The sequence below is a fragment of the Schistocerca serialis genome, chromosome 3, assembly GCF_023864345.2.
Source record: "Schistocerca serialis cubense isolate TAMUIC-IGC-003099 chromosome 3, iqSchSeri2.2, whole genome shotgun sequence".
Taxonomy (NCBI): domain Eukaryota; kingdom Metazoa; phylum Arthropoda; class Insecta; order Orthoptera; family Acrididae; genus Schistocerca; species Schistocerca serialis.
In genome coordinates this window covers 820,835,323-820,856,996 of record NC_064640.1, presented here as the reverse complement: position 1 = coordinate 820,856,996, position 21,674 = coordinate 820,835,323, and the positions used below count along the sequence as shown (strand labels likewise).

Below are 21,674 nucleotides of genomic sequence, written 5' to 3'. Positions count from 1 at the left end.
AGTTTCTCGCTTCGCTCAGTCGTGTGCGAATGTCACTACAGGCAGTACCGATCCCACTCTCTCTGTTCCGTGTTGACGTACATCGAGACCGTACCTGCCAACCTGTTACTAAAGTGTACTGCGAGGCCATTCGCGTGTGGAAGGCGTGCAGTATTTTCCCAGTCAGCCTCGATTTTCTAATGTTCTGTCAGCACGTCCGTAACTGAGAAATACTTTGCTCCGTCGAAGAAGTCCAGTGTGTCATCGACACACAGCACGGACAGACATCTTCCTTTGTGATATTGTTCAGTACCCGAGATCTGACACAGAAATGCCATGTGCCATCTTTGCTCTTCACAAGGACTGTCAGAGAAGACCATCGAAGAGGACCGAGGACACACTAAACATTCAATGATGTTACCTCGCAGCATCATCTCCACTTCCTCCGGGATCATCCGTCATTCTACCAGAGAAACTTTATACGAGTGCTGGCCAGTCGGTGAATTATCCTTAGTGTCGATACGGTGTTTTACCATAGGCTGCTTCCCTGGCTGCTCTTCACTCGGGATTTGAAAGCATCCGAAAACGGATGCAGAAGGACCACAACTGACACTGTCCCTCGGTGACGTCAGGTCCTATCGGCAGTTTGATACTAGCTTCCTTCCCTGTGTCGTCTGTAGTGGTAGTAGAGCACGTTTCTTCACCGGTGTCACTAAGCTGACCCTCCTGGACTGGTTCGGCTATCTCGGAGCATGTACCTTTAGGGACGAGTTGTGGCTGCTCGTGACACTCCTCGCCCATCTAGAATGCTTATTGTCACTACCGGTTTGTAGATTTCTTTCGGGAGATGTCTCGACGTCGAGGAAGGGGTAACGACGACTTCGGTGGCGAACAAATGCCCGGAAGCAATCTTTGTTATCTGTGGTTGTTGAAATAGCTTTATCAGTCTGGAGCTCTGATCTTCCACACTGTGATGCCTGCAGCAAGTTTCCCCTGAAAATAATATCGTGACTTTGTTCTGTTTAAATGACAAATTTTAAAGGCTGTGTTCTGTTATCGATAGTTATTCCTGCAATACGTGTTCCTGTCAGCTACACATATTTCCTTTTTGTGACTTCCACACAATTATTTTCATATCACAGAATGCAGTATTCTTTAGCTAGCAATAAGCATTTGACATAACAGAAAAAGAAGCCCCAGAGTTCACTAGCACCTGACGCAGTCGGCCGTGAATGATGTCAGTGAGTTTTCCTGACATCTCGATAACTGTTGTCCGCAGACGATTTTCATCTGTGGCAGCCTTTCGGTGGTTAGCCGAGTGGCCAGTACCTCCGTACAGTGACAGGAAATGCCTATAGCGTGTTGGGGAGTGACCCATTGTGGATACAGTGATTAGCTTCGGTCCACAGATCGACTGTAATCGTTTGCAGTTGACTGGTACGAATAGCACTGTTGTGATTGCTGATGTCTTGTGGCATAATAGTCATCTAATAGTCTTCTTCCGCTGCAGTAGCGTACAAAGTATCCATGCCACCAACAGTGAAAACAAACTGTTTGTTGTCCTCCACCCTCAAATGTCTGTTCTTCTGCAGGGCATTTTACATGGTGGATTAGTTGGTTGTACCTGTGTTAGTTGGATGCTGGGTTATCATCTGACAACAGCAACATAAGTCCAAGTCCATTTTTCATGGCACATCCCACAGGTGGTGGAGATTAGTGTCAAAGAACAATACACTTCTCCTTCAACATTTTCTATTACCTCCTGATGTATGGGGTCTACATTACTGGTCACCAATTCTTGAGTGTACTTGGTCTGACAGTTCTGGCTGCCACAAAATGCTGTCTCTCTTCTCTTACAATCTGGTATATGAGAGTAGTGAGATCATGGTGTTCTTCTTTAACTTCCACAGGGACTACTTTCAGGAATCAACCATCTTCCTTTCTATTGCTTTTCCTTGATGTGCTTGTACCACTTGATGAATTCTTCTGTTGTTGTAACATTCTGTTGATTGTCACCAAAAGTTTCTTTCAGTTCAGCCTGAAATTCATCCCTGGTATTGAGCTCATCTTCTTTGTTTTATTTATTTATTTATAATGTATTTTACATGTACTACATAGGACCATATTAAGTAGCAAATCTCCATGGTCATGGAATGAAGTCAGTATATGAAATTGACTTCAGAAAAGTAATAACACAAAAAATAAAATACACACAAATCCCATGCAGATGACAAGCTGCGAGTATATACTAGCATAATCAACAATATAATACAGAATTAACTTAATTGTTTTCCAGGAACTCCCTGAAAAATTGAAAAGAGTGAGCCATGAGGAAAGTCTCCAGTTTAGACTTGACAGTGCAAAGATTACTGCTACAGTTTTTTAATTCTTGTGGCAGCTTACTGAAAATGAATGCAGCAGAATACTGCATGCCTTTCTGTACAAGAGTCAAGGCGCAATACAAATGCAGATTCGATTTCTGCCTACTAGTTGCTAATTCTCGGAATACGCTCATATTGTTAACAACAAACGACACTAAAGAAAATATACACCCATTAAAAAAAGTTAAGCACATAATTGGTTCTCGCATCTCAAAATAAGACAGATATCTTATACTGTATTTTTTGATGTCACGGAGTATTATGCAAATGAAAACTATACATTCTCTTGGAACCAATTATGAAATGAAAAAGGAACATTTGGGAAAAAAAGTTGCAATGACCTCCAACATCAAAAAACATTAAATGGTTTGTATAGCACACTGTTCAGTAATGCGTAGGTCCTCAACGAACCCGCAGGCACTCTTGAATGGGACAGGGCGCGCTCAGTACCAAATCATTGCAGGCCTCTTGGGACGTTTGTCCCACTCCTCAATGGCAGCATTCCTGAGAGCTTCAGTCATTAATGGAGGATACTGACGACTATAAATCGCTCTTTTGAGCACGCTCCATGTATGCTCTATGCAGTTGTATCAGGGGAGCATGCTAACCAATCCATTCCTCAGATCTCACATCCTGTCAGATACCAACACACACTGTGAAGTCTCTGCAAAACAACTGACTATGGGTTGTAGAATGTTGTTTTCATACACTGCAGTAGTCATGTTGCCTTCAATTGGAATGAGTGGTGTGCGGTGGCCCTACACGATACCTGGCCATAATAAAATTGAGCCACCGGATTGTTGGTGACATTCCACAGTCATTTAGAGATGTCTATATTCCCCTTTTCGCCTCCATATGCAAACAGAGTTGTTGTCAGGATGCAAGCCTATTTGCAATTCACCTGTTAACAGCATTTTGGTCCATTGGAGTCGTATCCAAGGTTCACGTGCTCTAGCCCCTCTTACGCAAGCACTCCTGTGATGTGGACGAAGTGCTAGAGTCTTGAGAGGTCTTCAGCTGTACGAACCCCTATCATAAAGTCTGTTGTGCACAGATTGGGTCCTTGCGGTAACCCCCGTGGCTTCTTGAAGCTCATGACACGGAGTAGTCACTCTCCTTATAGGGTGTCTCTGTGCAGATATCATTACATACCGGTCCTGAGCTGCTGTAGTTTTGCGTGGACGGTCTTCGCGATGTCGATCCACTATTGAATCCATTTCCTGGAACTTTTCCACAGTCTGGAGACAACACTTTGATTAACATGAACAATATTCACAATGTCAACTTGTCTTGTGTTTAATCCCACCTATGTGACAATTTTGATACAGTCTGCCATGGAGAGCCTGTGCTGAGGCATTCTGCTGCATTAAGAAGCACACGGACAACTGTGCATTCATAGCTCTGGTGTACTGTATTTGTTTACAAGCCGTGATTGCACTGCCCCTGATGAGGCAAAGTGGCAACGACAAATGAGTTCACATTATGTACACAACCACCTTCATACATACACATAAAAGGAACGCCCATGAGGGAAAGTGGCAACGACAAATGAGTTCACAACATTTACACAACCACCTTCCTACATAAACACAAAAGTAATGCTCATAGTGATTATTGGTAGGTAATTTGCAAATATGCTTAACTTTTTATGATGAGTGTATATATTGAGATGCCAATGTCAATGTTTCAAGGCTCCTGAACAGGGTCGACAAGAGATTCTCAAACTTACACAACATATTGATTGAACTCTCTTTTCTAAGCCAAAAATACTCTACAATACAATGTCATAGGTCACAAGTGAATGGAAATAAGCAACGTAGACTAATTTTCATGTTGGGCTATCACTTACTTCAGATACTGTTCTAATGGAGAATATAGCAGCATTAAAAGTAAATACATAAAACTGCAACCAGTCACTTTTTTGAAATATTTATTTATTCATTCCATGAACTGGTTTCCAAAACTTTTGAGGCTCATCTTCAGATGGTTTTCCAGAAGTCACATAACTATTTCAAGCATAATGCTGGGCGCTAGTTTGCAACAGTATGGGCAGCTTTTGTTGTTAGTATCTATTTGACTGCTTCCATTGTGATGGCCAGTTCATCCCACATCACTCAATTTTACACAATATTGCGCATATACACTGTGATAATGAAACCTTGCCAGCATCTAGCATGTGCATACATATTGTGGGAAAGTGAGTGTTGTGGTACCAACTGGTCATCACAATGGAAGCAAACAGATGGATACTAACAACAAAAGCGGCCCATACTGTTGCAAACCAGCATCCAGCATTATGCTTGAAATAGCTATGCAACTTCTGAAAACCATCTGAAGATGAGCCTGAAAAGGCTTGAAAACTGGTGCATGGAATGAATAAATAACTATTGCAAAACAGTGATTGGTTCCAGTTCTGTGTGTTTACATTGAATAAACAGTCACAGGTTCTAAAACATCTTTAATGGTTGACCTTCATAAGTAGTAGCATTCAATTTTTGAACAAAATCCTACCCACGGGCTTTCCATGACAACTTACCATCTATCTGAATACCTACAGATTTAAATTGTCCAGACTCACTAATCATATGCCCATTCTGTGTAAGCAAAATGTCAGTTTTTGTTGAATTGTGTGTGGTGAGTCTGATGCGGACATATAAGTACCAATTTGTTGGCAAGGTATTAGTGTGGCATTCGTGCCTTTCTGACATTCGTGCAGTAAATGCAGCAAGGTAAACAATGGCGACATTATTACCCAATGTGTCCAAACAGGATCAATGTGGTGGTGTTCTTTTCTTAGCAACGGAAAAACACATACCAGTAAACACATACCGGTAGACATCACATCGGAGAATGAAGAATATTTATGAAGCAGCATGTCCGTCAAAAACCACTGTTGTCTAATGGTGTGTGACAAAGGGTGCTGTTACTTCATGGTAACGCATGTCCCAATATTGCATAGGGGTCATTCCCCATCAAATCATCCAGAACTTTTAGGAAATGACACCCATTGACAAGCAAATCCTTGAAATTTTGGGTAGCAGAAGTTTACCTAGATATATTCACATTTTCAAAATGTAAATGTTGTAGGTAAATTACTTTTTCACTTATCACAAAAAGAAGTTGTATAGATTCAGGAATTCAAGCTTTCATAAACGAGCTCCTTTATAATTTAAAAATGCAATAGTTTGTACAGTTTTTGCAGTGGAAACTTGATATTTTTTTTTAGTTAAGCCTTTAACTGCTCTGGACGCGTTTATGCACGCCACCAGTCCTCCTACCTGGTACTCTGAACATGCCTACGCGTAGACACGTTCACAGTACCAGATAGAAGGACTGGTGGCGCGAGTAAACACATTCAGAGCACACACGGACAGGTACAAAGGCACACGCATTAATATGTCCAGAGCAGTTAAAGGGTTAAGGAGGAATATTTATATTTTTATAGTCATGTTTCCTATAGTACATATCCATCATCTACATCTCAGAAAAAATTGAAAATAATTTCTTTTAAACAAAATCCATGCATGGACATTATAGCTTTTTTTTAAAGGTATTGCCTCCTCACAGATACTTTTGAAAAATTTACAAACACCATGAACACACTACATATTCCATTATGTCATGCAAAACGAATCAGTTTGTAGAAATAATGCGAAGTGTAAAAACCAACATTAATGTAAAAGAAACACTTAAGTTGCTAATTGATGACTACCATGTCACCACTAAATTGCTGGAGTTGGCTACGCTGGATTTCCCTGGGAACAAATCATATCTGAGAACACCGTTTTGCTGCCACTATATGTATTGCATCATCCAGTTCCTTTGATTTTGGGTCACGTGTCCACTGAGCATGCAGTTCTGAGCTCTTGTACCGAGCTGTACACAGAGACAATTATTGGTTAAAAATTCAATTGTTGCAGTTTTTAACTATTCATTCCAAAACAAAAGTAAGTCCCCTAATGTTACAATAATAATGTGAAATACTTTTGTAATGAAACAATGGGATAGAATGATTTTTCATTAATTAATTACTTTTTAGGTTACACCAATCATCTTTTGAATTATTTACGACAAATATTGGTATTATGACTGAAGCATCATGGAAAGTACAAGTAGGCAGTCTTTTCTTGGACAGTATCTGCAAGATATATGTGATAATGCCCTAACTTGTGTGAATGAACTGACTAGTGAAGAATAAGAGCTTTTATTATGGCAAAGCAATGGTCATTCATACTGTGATTTAAGTGTTTCGTGTGTGTGTGTGTGTGTGTGTGTGTGTGTGTGTGTGTGTGTGTGTGTGTGTGTGTGTGTGTGTGTGTGTGTGTGTGTGTGTGTGTGTATGTGTTAAACACAAAGACAAGTACCTGCACAGATTCTCTCTACATAAGAAAATTTGCTGTATTCTCTCTATTTAAAAAAAAACTATCCTGAAAGCAAAGTATGATTCTCAAAATTTGCTTCTCTTCGACCAAAACAATGTATGCTTGCAGGATCATCAGGAACACATACCGTATGTGTGTGCATTTACCACCAAAATGTTAAATTGCTTCTAAATTCCATTTCTATTAGGAAACATACCAAGATCTAATTAAAATAATAACATGTGATATAAATAACAGTCTTTATGCTTCATCTGTGTGAAAAATGCCCCACCAGTTCATTGCTTCAAACTCACCTAGAAAATGAAATAGAAGACTATGCTCCTGATGAGATGGTTCAATACAGTCAATGGGTATCAACTCATAGAATGACTAACTGTTCACATCACTTCTCTATCAGAATCCTGCGACAAACTAAGAAAATTGAAAAATTACTCCACACTCTTATTTCTCAATCACAGCCTGATTATATGAAAATGAGGAAGAATCAGTGTTAACTTTAATGGATTTCAGTGAAACTCTCAATTTTGTTGTTAAAGATGAAGTACAGGGGTACCATTGGATCAATGGCAGCTGCACTCTTCACACTGTCCATGTATATTACAAAAAGGACAAACAGTTGCATGCAAAAAGTATTTGCATTGTTTCTGATGACCTAGAACATGATGTTGCCTTGGTTTACCAGCCTCAGAAACTGTATTGAATTTTTTAAAGTGTGAATTCCCTGAAATTCATCTTGTGTATGTTGAATATTTCACTGATGGTTGTACTACACAATACAAAAATGGTAAGGATTTCAGAAATATCTGCTACCACGAACACAACTTCAACGTACAGTGCAGTGGGTCATTTTTTGCTACCCGCCATGGCAAATCTCCCTGTGATTGTACTGGTGGCAGTGTTGAAAGACTTGTCACAAAAACAAGTTTGCAAAGAGTTTATAAAGATCAAATACTTACAGCTTCACAGGTATTTGAATTCTGTCACGAGAACCTGCAAGGCATTTCAATTCTCTTTGTTTCAAAAAATTAAATGGTACAAGCAAGACATTATCTTTCTCAGCACTTCCCAAGTGCAAAAACAATTGCTGGAACACGATCTATGCATCACATTGTACCAATATCACCAACTGAGATTGGAGCAAAAAGGCTGAGCTGTGATACAGATTTTAGTATTGTGGATGATTTCTCAGATGCACTTCTGCCACTAAGGCCAGAATGCACTGTGCAGCCCAACTGCTATACTGCATGTGCATGAGACTCTTCTTGGTATTTGGGAATTGTTGATAAGGTTATTTGTGAAGGATATGTTACAGTAAGGTCATGCATCACCGTCCTCCTATTGGCCTGATAATGATATTTGTGATGTTTCTTTCTCTCATATTCTGTGTGAAGTTGATGTCCCCACAGCAACATGCCATACTTATTCTCCGAGCAAAGAGTCCTCAAAGTTGGTGGAAGAAAAGGGGTTCTAATACAAAAAAATATTATCTAAGCATTGAAAGGTCTCATCACGTGTAGTTCTGAATCAACTTGAATGCAGATTGCAGCACCAGCATTTTGTGCAGTATTGACAATATTGATTTTTGACAAAATGTTTAAATATTATAAACAAATTGCTATGTATTTCTACATTCAGTTAATTTGGTTGTGACAGAGGTAAGAAAGTGTTCATATGTCATGTACTGTACAAGTTGCTCCATATTTTATAAAGTGTAATTTTTTTTCATATATTGCAATTTTCCTTCAATTTGGATATTGTTATGTGTACTTATGTGTGTATGTGTGTAAGTAGGACAATGACAGAAATCTCAGCAAGGAAACCTGGTCATCAGGAGGTGGAGAGGGAATGAGAGAACCAACGGGAAATGGTCACTACACAGAGGTCATCATGTGGCGGCCAGGAACGAAGGAGGAGAGGGGAAGAGAGGAAATCAGTGGCAGAGGTGCCACATGCAGCACTAAAAGAGTAGGGGAACCATCATGAAGATGACACAGGTCATGGTCTGCAAGAAACTGGTCGAGGAGGAACCCCTGACTAGATGAAGAAGCACTGCCCCACAAAGGGTGATAGGCACTAAAATCCCAAGGAGGAGGAAGGGAGGGTTGAGTTGCCGGAGAGCATTTAGGGCTGCAGATATAGGTGGCCTGGCAGGGAGCGAGATAGAGATTGCAAACTGTGATGGCAGAGTCCAAGTGGACCCAAACGGCAACCGCTTCCAATGTGGTATGAATGAGACCCATGTACTAACAATATCCATACAGACCAACATGCAGACACCCTCAGAAGCCCTCAATGGGCCAACCTGGTTCTGACAGAAAGCACAGAACTCAGTAAGAGACAGTGAGTGAGCATTAGTAAAATGAGATTCCTCAAGAACAACACAAGCTGATGAGTGAAAGGCAATACGGGATTGCAACTCTGGGAGGTGAAGATAGTATTCGTTACAGTTCCTCACTGAGCGGGTATCGAAATGGGAGTTGAATGGGCTGGAGCCAGTCACGTCACATAAATTTGATGTCAGACTCAGGTTGTGAGCGGGGGAGATGACACCTACAGGAGACATTGAAGGAGGGGGCCTTGTCCTGGTATTTATGTTTTCTCTTCTTCTCTTTCATAGGTTGAGGAGGGCAGAGCACAGAGGGAGAGCACGATTTGAAAGATCCAGAACTGAGAAAGAGGAGGCAACCTTGGGGAGCACAGACTGTATGTCCTGTAGCCGAGTTGTGGTAGCTGATGCTGATAGGAGGGGTCACGGGAGGGACACCCGTCACTCTTGGGTGCTGAAGAAGGGAGGCACTTGTATGACCGAGGAGGTGGAGTGGCACCCAGAAGGCAGAGCATGAGAACCACATGGGAGGGGCCAAGCAGAGGGGGCAGGACTCTGATAAGAGACACATAAGAGGGCGAAAGGATATAACAGAGGCAAAAATTGAAGACATCAACACATCGTCGATCCAGGAACTTATAGTCTTGTATCTTCCTTTCTTTCTTGTAAGCTGGGCAATCTAGTGAGCACGAAGTGTGATGGTCATGACAATTTACAGACACAGGTAGCAGTACACAGGGGCTCCCCCCATGAAGTGGGTGGCCACAGCCACCACATAGAGGGTCTGCTGTACATTGGGAAGGCATGTGCCTGAAACCCAAGAACCAAAAGCAACTCGTGGGTGGCAGGCTATACAGGCTCACGTCACACCAATCTCACATAACCTTGAACTCTTGAGAGGGTATCTCCCCAAAAAGCCAGAATAAAGGCGGCGATATTGGTGTGGGCATTTTTACGAGCTTTCTGCACATGTTAAACAAAATGAACACACCATTGTTCCAGATTAGCCTGCAGTTCCTCATCAGTTTGAAGGATGAGGCCCCTATGGAAAATGACTCCCTGGACCATATTCAGAGACTGGTGATGTGTAACAGACAGCGGGACATTGCCAAGATGATCACAAGCAAGAATAGCTGCAGATTTGGTGGAAGAAGAACCTTTGATCGACAGGGAACCCAACTGCATTTTCCACAAAAAATAGCGGATTTGTGGGGGTGAATGTGTCCCTGTCACATCCTAGTGCAGACCCAGTAGCAGGGAAGGTGTTTCAGTCCAAGCCGGCGAGCCTAGACCTCCTCCCAGGGTGTGGCCAGGGAAGGGAAGGTGGCAGAATCATAAGAAGCAGCATTCAATGATACATTACTACTTTAAGACACGGCCATAGGAGAACGGCCAGGTTTTTGGAGCTCGATATGCCTCTTGTGCAAAGTATTCACCTCGATACCACTCACTTCGATCAGGGGCTCTCCCCATGGACGCCACCCAGCCATGACAAGAAGCATCTGGTATGGTGGCCATAGCAGTGAGTTCTGATTCTCCAGAATAACAAGCAACCACTCCTAGGCACATATGAGGAGGCAACAGCTCAGGCATCAGAAGTGTGTCCTGTGTTGTCAAGGGGGTCAGTCAGATGGGTACATAACAGTCCCACCACATGTGCTGGCTAGACGTGCTGGTGATCGAAGTGGAGGGGGGCTACGGCAGGGAGGGAAGCGAGGAGGGAAGTGGGCAGAGGAATTCATGCCATAGACACTAAGGAGGGAGTTCTTCCCCAAATGGCTCACACTACAAACAGAAAATTTAGATGTAAATGGAAGAAGGATAACTGCAGTCAGCTGCAGTGGGACATTAAGTGGAATCATCTTAATGTCCCTGTGTAGCTGACAGCAGTGACCGCCCTTCCATTTACAAATAGTGTTCACAGTTGCAGTAGCTACGTGGTGTGTGTTCTTTTGAAGAAACAAACACTACGCATTCACGTAAGTCTGGACGGGCAATGGATCCACTTTCTTCAGTGTGAATGCATGAAATACATCTGACCTCCTGTGGGAAACTGAGTAGCGACGGGAGTATAATTGACAGGGACTGCAGATAGTTACCGCTTGGCGGGAGTGTGGATTGGCCATGAGACGTACCAAAGTAGTTCACGCAGTTGCGATAATGCTGTGTCCTGGATGTCGCAATGGTTATCGCACCTCCCTAGTAAGCAGGAGATCCCGGGCTCAAATACCGATCCAGTACACATTTTCGCTTGATGCCGCTGATTCCACTTAATGTCTCCTACCAATTACATATAGTGTTCACAGCTGTGGGATCTGTGTGGTGTCTGTTGCTTCAAAAGAACAGACACTACACATTCATATAAGAAAATTTAGAAGTGGGGTCAAACCACAAAGAGGGACCAATAACGCCAAAAAGGATGAAAGAGAAAAAGCGAGGGAAACAAAACTGCAAGGAATACAGGAAACCAGATAGATAGCCAGGTCGACGTAAATAAGATAATCGAGGAAGGGGGAGGAGGTGGCAGCGGGGAAGGAGAGAAGGCAATGAAAGGACACTGGGAAGGAACTGCAGCCCAGGAAGGAAGAATGGTTTGCAGTAACTTGGGGCCCTGTGAGCACCATGCACGAACTCATGGAAGAATTCTGAGCCCCCTGGGGCATGTTAGTTGAAGTGTGCAGGGGCAGTGGGTTACCAAATAATGAGGCCAGGATGATTATGGGACTGGATGATGTGTTTTCAAGATGACTCATCTGCAACTATTGCTTGGTAGTCATACTGACATAAAGGATTGTCCTGCGTTTGCAGCAGAGTAATGGCTGCTTTCACAGGTTGCCTGGCTTCTGATGGGGTAGGAAATGCCTGTGACAGGACTGGAGGAGGTGGTGCAGGGTGGATGGATTAGGCAGGTTTTGCAGCTTTGTCTGCTACACGGATATAATCCCTGTGTCAAGTGGTTGGGAGTGGCATAGGGATGGACTAGCATGTTGTGTAGGGTGGATAGGTGACAGAACACTACTTTAGGAGGGGTAGGAAAGATCTTGGATAGAATGTCCCTCATTTCAGCGTAGGATGAGAGATAATCAAAGCTCCGGGGAAAGGTATATTTCAGTTGTTCCAGTCCAAGGTGATACTGGGTGACAAAGGGGGCGGTTCTTTGTAACTGATTTTTGGGGTGGTGGAAGGATTGAGGGTGTGTGAGGATATGGCACAGGAAATCTGTTCATTGACTAGGTTCAGTGGGGTGGGGGTGGGGTTGAAACTTATCTACATTCCTTCACAACCTTAACGCCTTTTCCTCCCCTACGTTTCACCTGGTCCTTCTCTATGAAACGTGTACCCTTCCTGCATGCTGACATCCACCTCTCTGATGGCTCCATCCACACTTCTGTCCACATTAAACTGACTAACCACCAACGATACTTGTATTTCAACAGCTGTTATCCCTTTCACAAGAAAAAATCTCTCGCATGCTGTGTAGCCACCCAAGGATGACATATCTGCAGTGGTGAGAACCCCCTTGCTCAACATGCTGAAGCCTTCACAACGGTTTTCACAGACACATGATACAACCCCCATCCCCAAACCTAGTCCACAAACATATTTACTGTGCCATTGCCTCACACATCCCCAATCCTACCACAATCCCTACAAGTCAGTTACAAAGCAGCACTTCCCTTGTGAACCTGCATCACCCTGGCTGGAACAATGGAACCATATCCATCGCCAGGGCTATGATTATATCTCATCCTGCTCTGAAATGAGGGACATCCTACCAGAGATCCTTCCCATCCCTCCTAAAGTGGTGTTCTGTCGCTCACCCAAACTACAGAACAGCCTAGCCCATCCCTATGCCAACCCTAACTCCCAACCCCATGACACAGGGATTATATCCCTGTGGCAGACCAAGGCCCAATCCAAGCACCCAGCATGTTCTACCCCCATCACAACCACTGCATCTGCCGCAAAACAGCATTGGCACCATTAGTCTATTTTTTTGTGTGTGTGTGTGTGTGTGTGTGTGTGTGTGTGTGTGTGTGTGTGTGTGTGTGTGTGTGTGTGTGTTATACTCTAACTCTTCAATGGATAACTACAAAAGTCTGCAAGTGTTATTTCTTTTGTCTGTGCCTGTCAACATCCCAACACTTCTGCTTTTCATCGAGTGGTCTTTAATCCTAAAGTTTAAGTTCTTTATGTGATGTAAATTTCAACAATTCCATTTCAACTAGTTTTCCACTATAATTATTAGCTTTTTAGCTCCTTATATGAAATACCCTTGTTTATGACAATGTGAACTTAAGTTTTCTTCTTGAAATATAAAAATGGATTGTTATCACATCAAGGAATTAGTTATATTTAAAAACAAAGATGATGTGACTTACCAAACGAAAGCGCTGGCACGTCGATAGACACACAAACAAACACAAACATGCACACAAAATTCTAGCTTTCGCAACCAGCGGTTGCTTCGTCAGGAAAGAGGGAAGGAGAGGGAAAGACGAAAGGATGTGGGTTTTAAGGGAGAGGGTAAGGAGTCATTCCAATCCCGGGAGCGGAAAGACTTACCTTAGGGGGAAAAAAGGGGTATAGACTCGTGCGCACAAACACACATATCACCCGCACATACACAGTCTCACAGTTTTGTGACTGTGTATGTGCGGATGGATATGTGTGTGTGTACGCGCGAGTGTGTGCCTGTCCTTTTCTTCCCCCTAAGGTAAATCTTTCCGCTCCTGGGATTGGAATGACTCCTTACCCTCTCCCTTAAAACCCACATCCTTTCGTCTTTCCCTCTCCTTCCCTCTTTCCTGACGAAGCAACCGCTGGTTGCGAAAGCTAGAATTTTGTGTGCATGTTTGTGTGTCTACCGACGTGCCAGCGCTTTCGTTTGGTAAGTCACATCATCTTTGTTTTTAAATATATTTTTCCCACGTGGAATGTTTCCCTCTATTATATTCAAGGAATTAGTTATATAGTAATATCTACATCTACATCCATACCCTGCAAGACACCAGATTGTGTGTGGCGGGGGATACCTTGAGTACCTCTATCGGGTTCTCCCTTCCATTCCAGTCTCTTATTGTTCGTGTAGAAAGAAAGATTGTCAGTATGCCTCTGTATGGGCTCTAATCTCTCTGATTTTATCCTCATGGTCTCTTCGCGAGATATACGTAGGAGGGAGCAATATACTTTTTGACTCCTTGGTGAAGGTTTGTTCTCCAAACTTCAACAAAAGCCAGAGCAAACAAACAAAGACCAACACGCATCAATTAAACAATCAGAGGAAAACGAAATCTTAAGACAGCCACCAGAACAAGCACAAATAGAACACGAAGAGACACACGTGTTAGATATAGAAGAGAAATTTCAGCTGACATATATAGAATACAAAGACACAAATACAGACATCAGACCATTCTTGCATAGACCGCCAAATAACCCACAAGTCGAAACAACAATAAAAACTATCAACAAAATCATACACAACAAAATAAATGAAAATACAACTATGGAAGAGTTACAACTATTGGTTTATATAGGACCACTCACTACACTAAATATACACACTAGGCAGAGATCAGAACAAACCAATACACAGAAGAAACCCACAAAACCAGCATGGCAACACAGGCTACAGATCAGAATAGAAAAACTGAGAAAAGACATCGGACAGCTAACACAATTTATAAGAAATGAAATATCAGACAAAAAACGAAAAAGGTTAGGTAAAATCTCACAACAAGAAGCAATAGAGCAATTAGATGAAAAGAAGCAGAAATTACAAGCATTGGCCAAACGACTTAGAAGATACAAAAAAACGGAAAATAGAAGGAAACAAAACCAAACGTTCAACACAAACCAAAAGAAATTTTACCAGACAATAGATAACACACACATTAAAATAGACAATCCACCAAACATAACAGACATGGAACACTTCTGGAGCAACATACGGTCAAACCCGGTACAACATAACAGGCATGCACGATGGATACAAGCAGAAACAGACACATACAAGATGATACCACAAGTGCCTGAAGTGATAATTTTGCAACATGAAGTCACCCAAGCAATTAATTCTACACACAATTGGAAAGCCCCTGGAAATGATAAAATAGCAAATTACTGGCTAAAGAAGTTCACCTCAACACATTCACATCTAACTAAATTATTTAACAGTTACAATGCAGACCCATACACATTCCCTGATACACTTGCACATGGAATAACCTATCTGAAACCTAAAGATCAAGCAGACACAGCAAACCCAGCTAAATATCGCCCCATAACATGCCTACCAACAATCTACAAAATATTAACTTCAGTCATTACACAGAAATTAATGACACATACAACACAGAACAAAATTATAAATGAAGAACAAAAAGGCTGCTGCAAAGGAGCACGAGTATGTAAAGAGCAACTGATAATAGATGCAGAGGTGACATATCAAGCTATAACTAAACAAAGGTCGCTACACTACGCATACATTGATTACCAAAAAGCCTTTGATAGTGTACCCCACTCATGGTTACTACAGATATTGGAAATATACAAAGTAGATCCTAAATTGATACAGTTTCTAAACATAGTAATGAAAAACTGGAAAACCACACTTAATATTCAAACAAATTCAGATAACATCACATCACAGCCAATACAGATTAAGCGTGGAATATACCAAGGAGACTCATTAAGTCCTTTCTGGTTCTGTCTTGCTCTGAACCCACTATCCAACATGCTAAATAATACAAATTATGGATATAATATTACTGGAACATACCCACACAAAATCACACATTTGCTAGACATGGATGATCTAAAATTACTGGCAGCAACAAATCAACAACTCAACCAATTACTAAAGATAACAGAAGTATTCAGCAATGATATAAATATGGCTTTTGGAACAGACAAATGTAAGAAAAATAGCATAGTCAAGGGAAAACACACTAAACAAGAAGATTACATATTGAATAACCACAGTGACTCCATAGAAGCGATGGAAAAAACAGATGCCTATAAATATCTAGGATACAGACAAAAAATAGGAATAGATAATACAAATATTAAAGAAGAACTAAAAGAACAATATAGACAAAGGCTAACAAAAATACTGAAAACAGAATTGACAGCAAGAAACAAGACAAAAGCTATAAATACTTATGCTATACCAATATTGACCTACTCATTTGGAGTAGTGAAATGGAGTAACACAGACCTAGAAGCACTCAATACACTTACACGTTCACAATGCCACAAATATAGAATACATCACATACATTCAGCAACAGAATGATTCACATTAAGCAGAAAGGAAGGAGGAAGGGGATTGATCGACATAAAAAACCTACATTATGGACAGGTAGACAATTTAAGAAAATTCTTTCTAGAACGAGCAGAAATTAGCAAAATACACAAAGCAATCACTCATATAAATACATCGGCTACACCACTGCAATTTCATAACCACCTTTACAACCCTTTAGATCATGTAACATCAGCAGATACGAAGAAAGTAAATTGGAAATAGAAAACACTACATGGCAAGCACCCGTATCATCTAACACAGCCACACATCGATCAAGACGCATCCAACACATGGCTAAGAAAAGGCAATATATACAGTGAGACGGAAGGATTCATGATTGCAATACAGGATCAAACAATAAACACCAGATATTACAGCAAGCACATTATTAAAGATCCCAATACCACAACAGATAAATGCAGACTTTGCAAACAACAAATAGAAACAGTAGATCACATCACAAGTGGATGTACAATACTAGCAAATACAGAATACCCCAGAAGACATGACAATGTAGCAAAAATAATACATCAACAGCTTGCCTTACAACATAAACTTATAAAACAACACGTTCCCACATACAAGTATGCACCACAAAATGTACTGGAGAATGATGAATACAAATTATACTGGAACAGAACCATTATAACAGACAAAACAACAACACATAACAAACCTGACATCATACTCACCACTAAAAGAAGAAATTAACACAACTAATTGAAATATCCATACCCAATACAACAAATATACAAAAGAAAACCGGAGAGAAAATTGAAAAATACATCCAACTGGCTGAGGAAGTCAAGGACATGTGGCATCAGAATAAAGTTGACATCATACCAATTATACTATCAACTACAGGAGTCATACCACACAATATCCACCATTACATCAATACAACACAGCTACATCCAAACTTATATATACAATTACAGAAATCCGTAATTATTGATACATGTTCAATTACCCGAAAGTTCCTAAATGCAATATAACATATACCGTACAGTTAAAAGGTAGTGACGCTTGATCAAGGTCCGCGTCACGTCCCATTTTTAACCAGACTTAACGTCTGAGAAAGTAAAGAAATAATAATAATAAAAGTATTTACGCACACCAACCATTCAAAGCCACTCAAGAAGTTCCTAACTGCTGATCTTCACAAGGAGATCATGTGATGATATAGGACTAAATCAGAACTACACTAACTGAGTTCCTTACCTTCATAAAAATTGATTTTGTTACAACTGGGATATCATATGATAGATGATCACAACCTGGGTCAAATGGTTCTTTCAGATAACTACCATGCTTCGCAGCACCCAGGGCAATCAGTTCATCAGGATTTACACTACATAATAACTCTGAATTGGGAAACATTTCTGAGACAGATTGCTGAATTATCGGGATTTTCGCAGATCCACCGCACAGGGGCACCTAAAAGAAATATTTCACAATTCTGTAGTACACCCATAACATTAGTAGAAATAAGAAAAGGTCTGAAAAGTTAAATAGACATACAAGTGGGAGCTTATGTAACTAGTAACATAAATCTTACTCTCGTCAATATAGTAATTCTTAAACAATTCAGTAATGTGTAATCAAACAATGGAAACTCCAGAAAAGAATATCAGCAATGTAGGAAAAGACAGATTGCTACTTACTGTGAAGAAGAAACAACAAGTTGCAGACAACACAATTAAAAGACACTCACTTATAGCTTTTGGCCACAGCACACACACACACACACACACACACACACAGCCACCATTTCCAGCATCTCGGGCCACAATGCTTACGGTAAGTAGCAATCTGTCAGTAATTTGTAAGCTATTTAGCATAACTATAACAGAGTCATGCTGTTTCACTTTATGGATCATTCTGTCCCAAAACTGACACAGAACAATATATTTCAATAACCAGGTGCTACAATGATGCATCCGTCAGGAAACGAATTCTTGTATACAAATGCTGGAAAACAATAGTGCGCCATCCACTAAGACAAATCTCATACAAACATTATACAAAATCTCAGGCAGAATCATGGACGTATATTAAAGGTGGATGATGTACAAAAAGTGCAAATGGATGATGAGAGATCGTTCATTTACTTGCTGTACAAAAATAAGAGAACGGTTTGCTTCAATTTGTATTTCGTCTTCATTACAAGAAAACGGAGACACTAGTATTTGAAGAGATCATAACAGAGGTGAAATGATATGTAAAGTAGCACACTTTGTTTGACAGAAACAGCTTTGTGTTTCACAAGTGAGTCAATGGAGGAGCAGCAGCAATGCTAGACAATTTGCAGTATGGTATCACTTATAAATCCTCATGCTCTCTAGAGACAGCATCACAATAAGCATGTGCAGTGCAACAAAGAACAACAATTGTATGATGCCTCTTCCCCATATTTTGACTCACTGAACAGTCAATCACAAATTTATTTCAAATCAACTATACCTGTTACCAATAAGGATGAGAACAGCTTCATGTGTAAGACATCTCAAAATATAAACACAAAAGATATAAATCTGACAGAAAAAACTACTTTACAAGACAAATAAATGTTAGTTTGAGTTGATATCTTCCTTCTAAACGAAGCCCAGCAATCTACGTACATCACAAAAGACACAATATACAGAATATACTGTATGAGCTACAAAAGGTACATGGCCTAGCCAAAAGAGCAGCCAATTTTCCTTTATATCAGTGTCAATGTGTGCTGGATGTACATCAGTGCACATGACCATTTTGATACATGTCATGGCATTCACACAGCAAACTCTCCACAGGGTATCTACTGTAGACAGTGGAATAAGTCTTATAACATTGGAATAGAACAATTATGGAACACACAGATCTCTTACAGGGTGTATACGGGGACAAGGAGAAAAAATTCCTGGATCTCCCAGTGAAAAATACATTTTCTCCCGTGTGAAAATACACTTTTTCCCTGTTAAGTGACATTATACTTTCCGTCAGAACTGTAAAACTTGTCAATCCTTTCAACGGATATGGTTTTATACAGCAGCATAGAATTTCTCAGCACTTTACAAAATGAAACTCAGGGGGAAAAAAACACGTTCTGGGCAGCAACATGTATGCTGCATATTTTTGTATTAAGAAAGTATAAATTCGAATTCCACCAAAGGAAAAGTTGATGGCTTAAGTTAATATCCATAGTGTTGCTACACGAAAAGCAAAGCTTTCACATAGAATATTTGTCTCGAATATTAATAAGCTACAGGAGAAGCTAAGCTTTCACATATAATGTTGATCTGTTTAGTGCATGTTCCACTTTAAGATACATCACACAAATACGCCAGTAAAATTTTTAATACCGACATAAATCTCTGATCTTCTGGGCTCAAAATTCTTCTAAATGGCTCGTCATCAAAGAGTTGATTTTTAAATGAGAGCAAACACTCTGCGATTTAAGAAATTCATTGTACATTCTTGCACATAGTTCCTTTTGCGTAAAAGGAAATTTACTTTGAAAATATCGCTTTTCGAACCGCAATTCTCAATATTTTACTGCGACCTGTTAAAAATAGATTCATTTCAGCAGTTGCCAGAGAGCACCAGATAAGAGGCGTCACCACGCTTGCACAGCTACGGCGACGTAGGAAGCCCGTATGTTTGTACATTTAAAACATTAAAAGATCTTTCTTACATTATGTCATAAGAGAAACAAGACATCAGAGGACACACCAAGAGCATCGGAAGTTCGTGAACCATACTAAAAAGCATAGTTTGACTTAAAGCGCACATTCGCATGTCCAGATTCCCAATGATGTAGGCCTCAACCTCATATTAAGCTTTTCAGTGTGGTTTTCAGGATGTAAATTTTCTTGGAGTACCAGTACTGTATTATCTCATGTTTGGATCTTTATTATGGCATAATTCCGTACGTGCTAGAAGATGGAATCGTGCACTTGAAATGCAGTGAACAGTTGAAACTAGCCAATGGAGTGGAATTAAACACTGCGTGTCAAATTTACTGCATCAGCAGGAAAGCTTAATAAAAGCCAAATTTCTTTAGAAAACCGACAAAAATAACTACACTGTTCTGCAAGGTGATTAATGCTTGACTGTCAGAAAGGTGGAAATAAAATAAATTCTGAAACTAGTAACACATTTTGGCCTACCATAATTATGTGAATGTATTTTAATTCACTTGATAGCTCCCAACCACAGAAATCTGTCTTGTTTTCATTTGACGTGAAAGCAGTAAACGAAGAGGAAACACAAAAATCACTAAACGTAAACACGTGTCACGTAGAGACCCTCCACTATAGCTCAGACTGCTCTGCACACATAAAAAAAAAAAAAAAAATTTTCAAAAAAGTTCATTTTGTAGCGCACATCTTTCTGAAGAGTCTGATACATAAAACATATATCTGAGAGGAAATGTAAGAGATGTTATTTGGTCTTAAGTGTGCCGAAGTGCAGTGCCACGCCTCTTCAAACAACATTCTTATACCACAGATCACTGTATTTCGCTCTGTGTAACTCAAAGGTGTATATTTTGTAACGGATCCCATCAAACTATTTCAGGACTGTGGAAATTAAAATTCCTGTAGTGTCTCTCCTTCTCCCAGTCAGTCAGTTTGATATTCTGCCCCTCTTATTTTTAAAAAACATGCAATGCAATTAATACTGGATGGGATTATTTGTAACCAGGAGAACGAGAACTATTCACAAAATCAGGACTCTTTATTACCTATTAGCTAATAACTTGCTCTTCTGTGTGACATAAAATTAAATATAGGATACCTAAAACCAGTAAAGACAAGAGACATGCAAGACAGTACACATTTCTTCAATCCTTAGGTCCTAGTGATTTTTCTCTCTAATCTTGCTACAGCTTTACATGGTGTGCTTTCCTTTCTGCGAAAGAGCTATTACCTCATCAAAGTTTGTCAAACATTTTGCTACATGATAAATCGAAATGTCGTCTAATACTGAAAAAGCTGTTAATACAAATAGTACCCAAGAATGGTGTGGTTTCTCAATCTAACTACATCTGTTTTGTCACTGTTTCCTGGATAAAATGAAATAGGCCATTCCAATACTGCAGCAATTGTAACACACACCAAATAAGGAAGACTGTTTTCGGAAATAATGATCATTTTTATATTACAGCAATATAATTCACGAAGTAGCAACACAAAATATCTATTTTCCTACTACAATCAAAAAGCTTTATGTTAGGAACTAGTTTCAAATTTCATTCATATGCTCCAGTTTCATGCACGAGAATAAAATTTTTTTATGAATTTGGAATCGTC

At 40.3% G+C, this 21,674-nt stretch overlaps 1 pseudogene; it reads right to left on the bottom strand.

Annotated features, from left to right (window-relative positions):
• LOC126471245 (heat shock 70 kDa protein 14-like) overlaps positions 1-21,674 on the bottom strand; it is a 196,715-nt pseudogene that overhangs the window by 10,467 nt on the left and 164,574 nt on the right.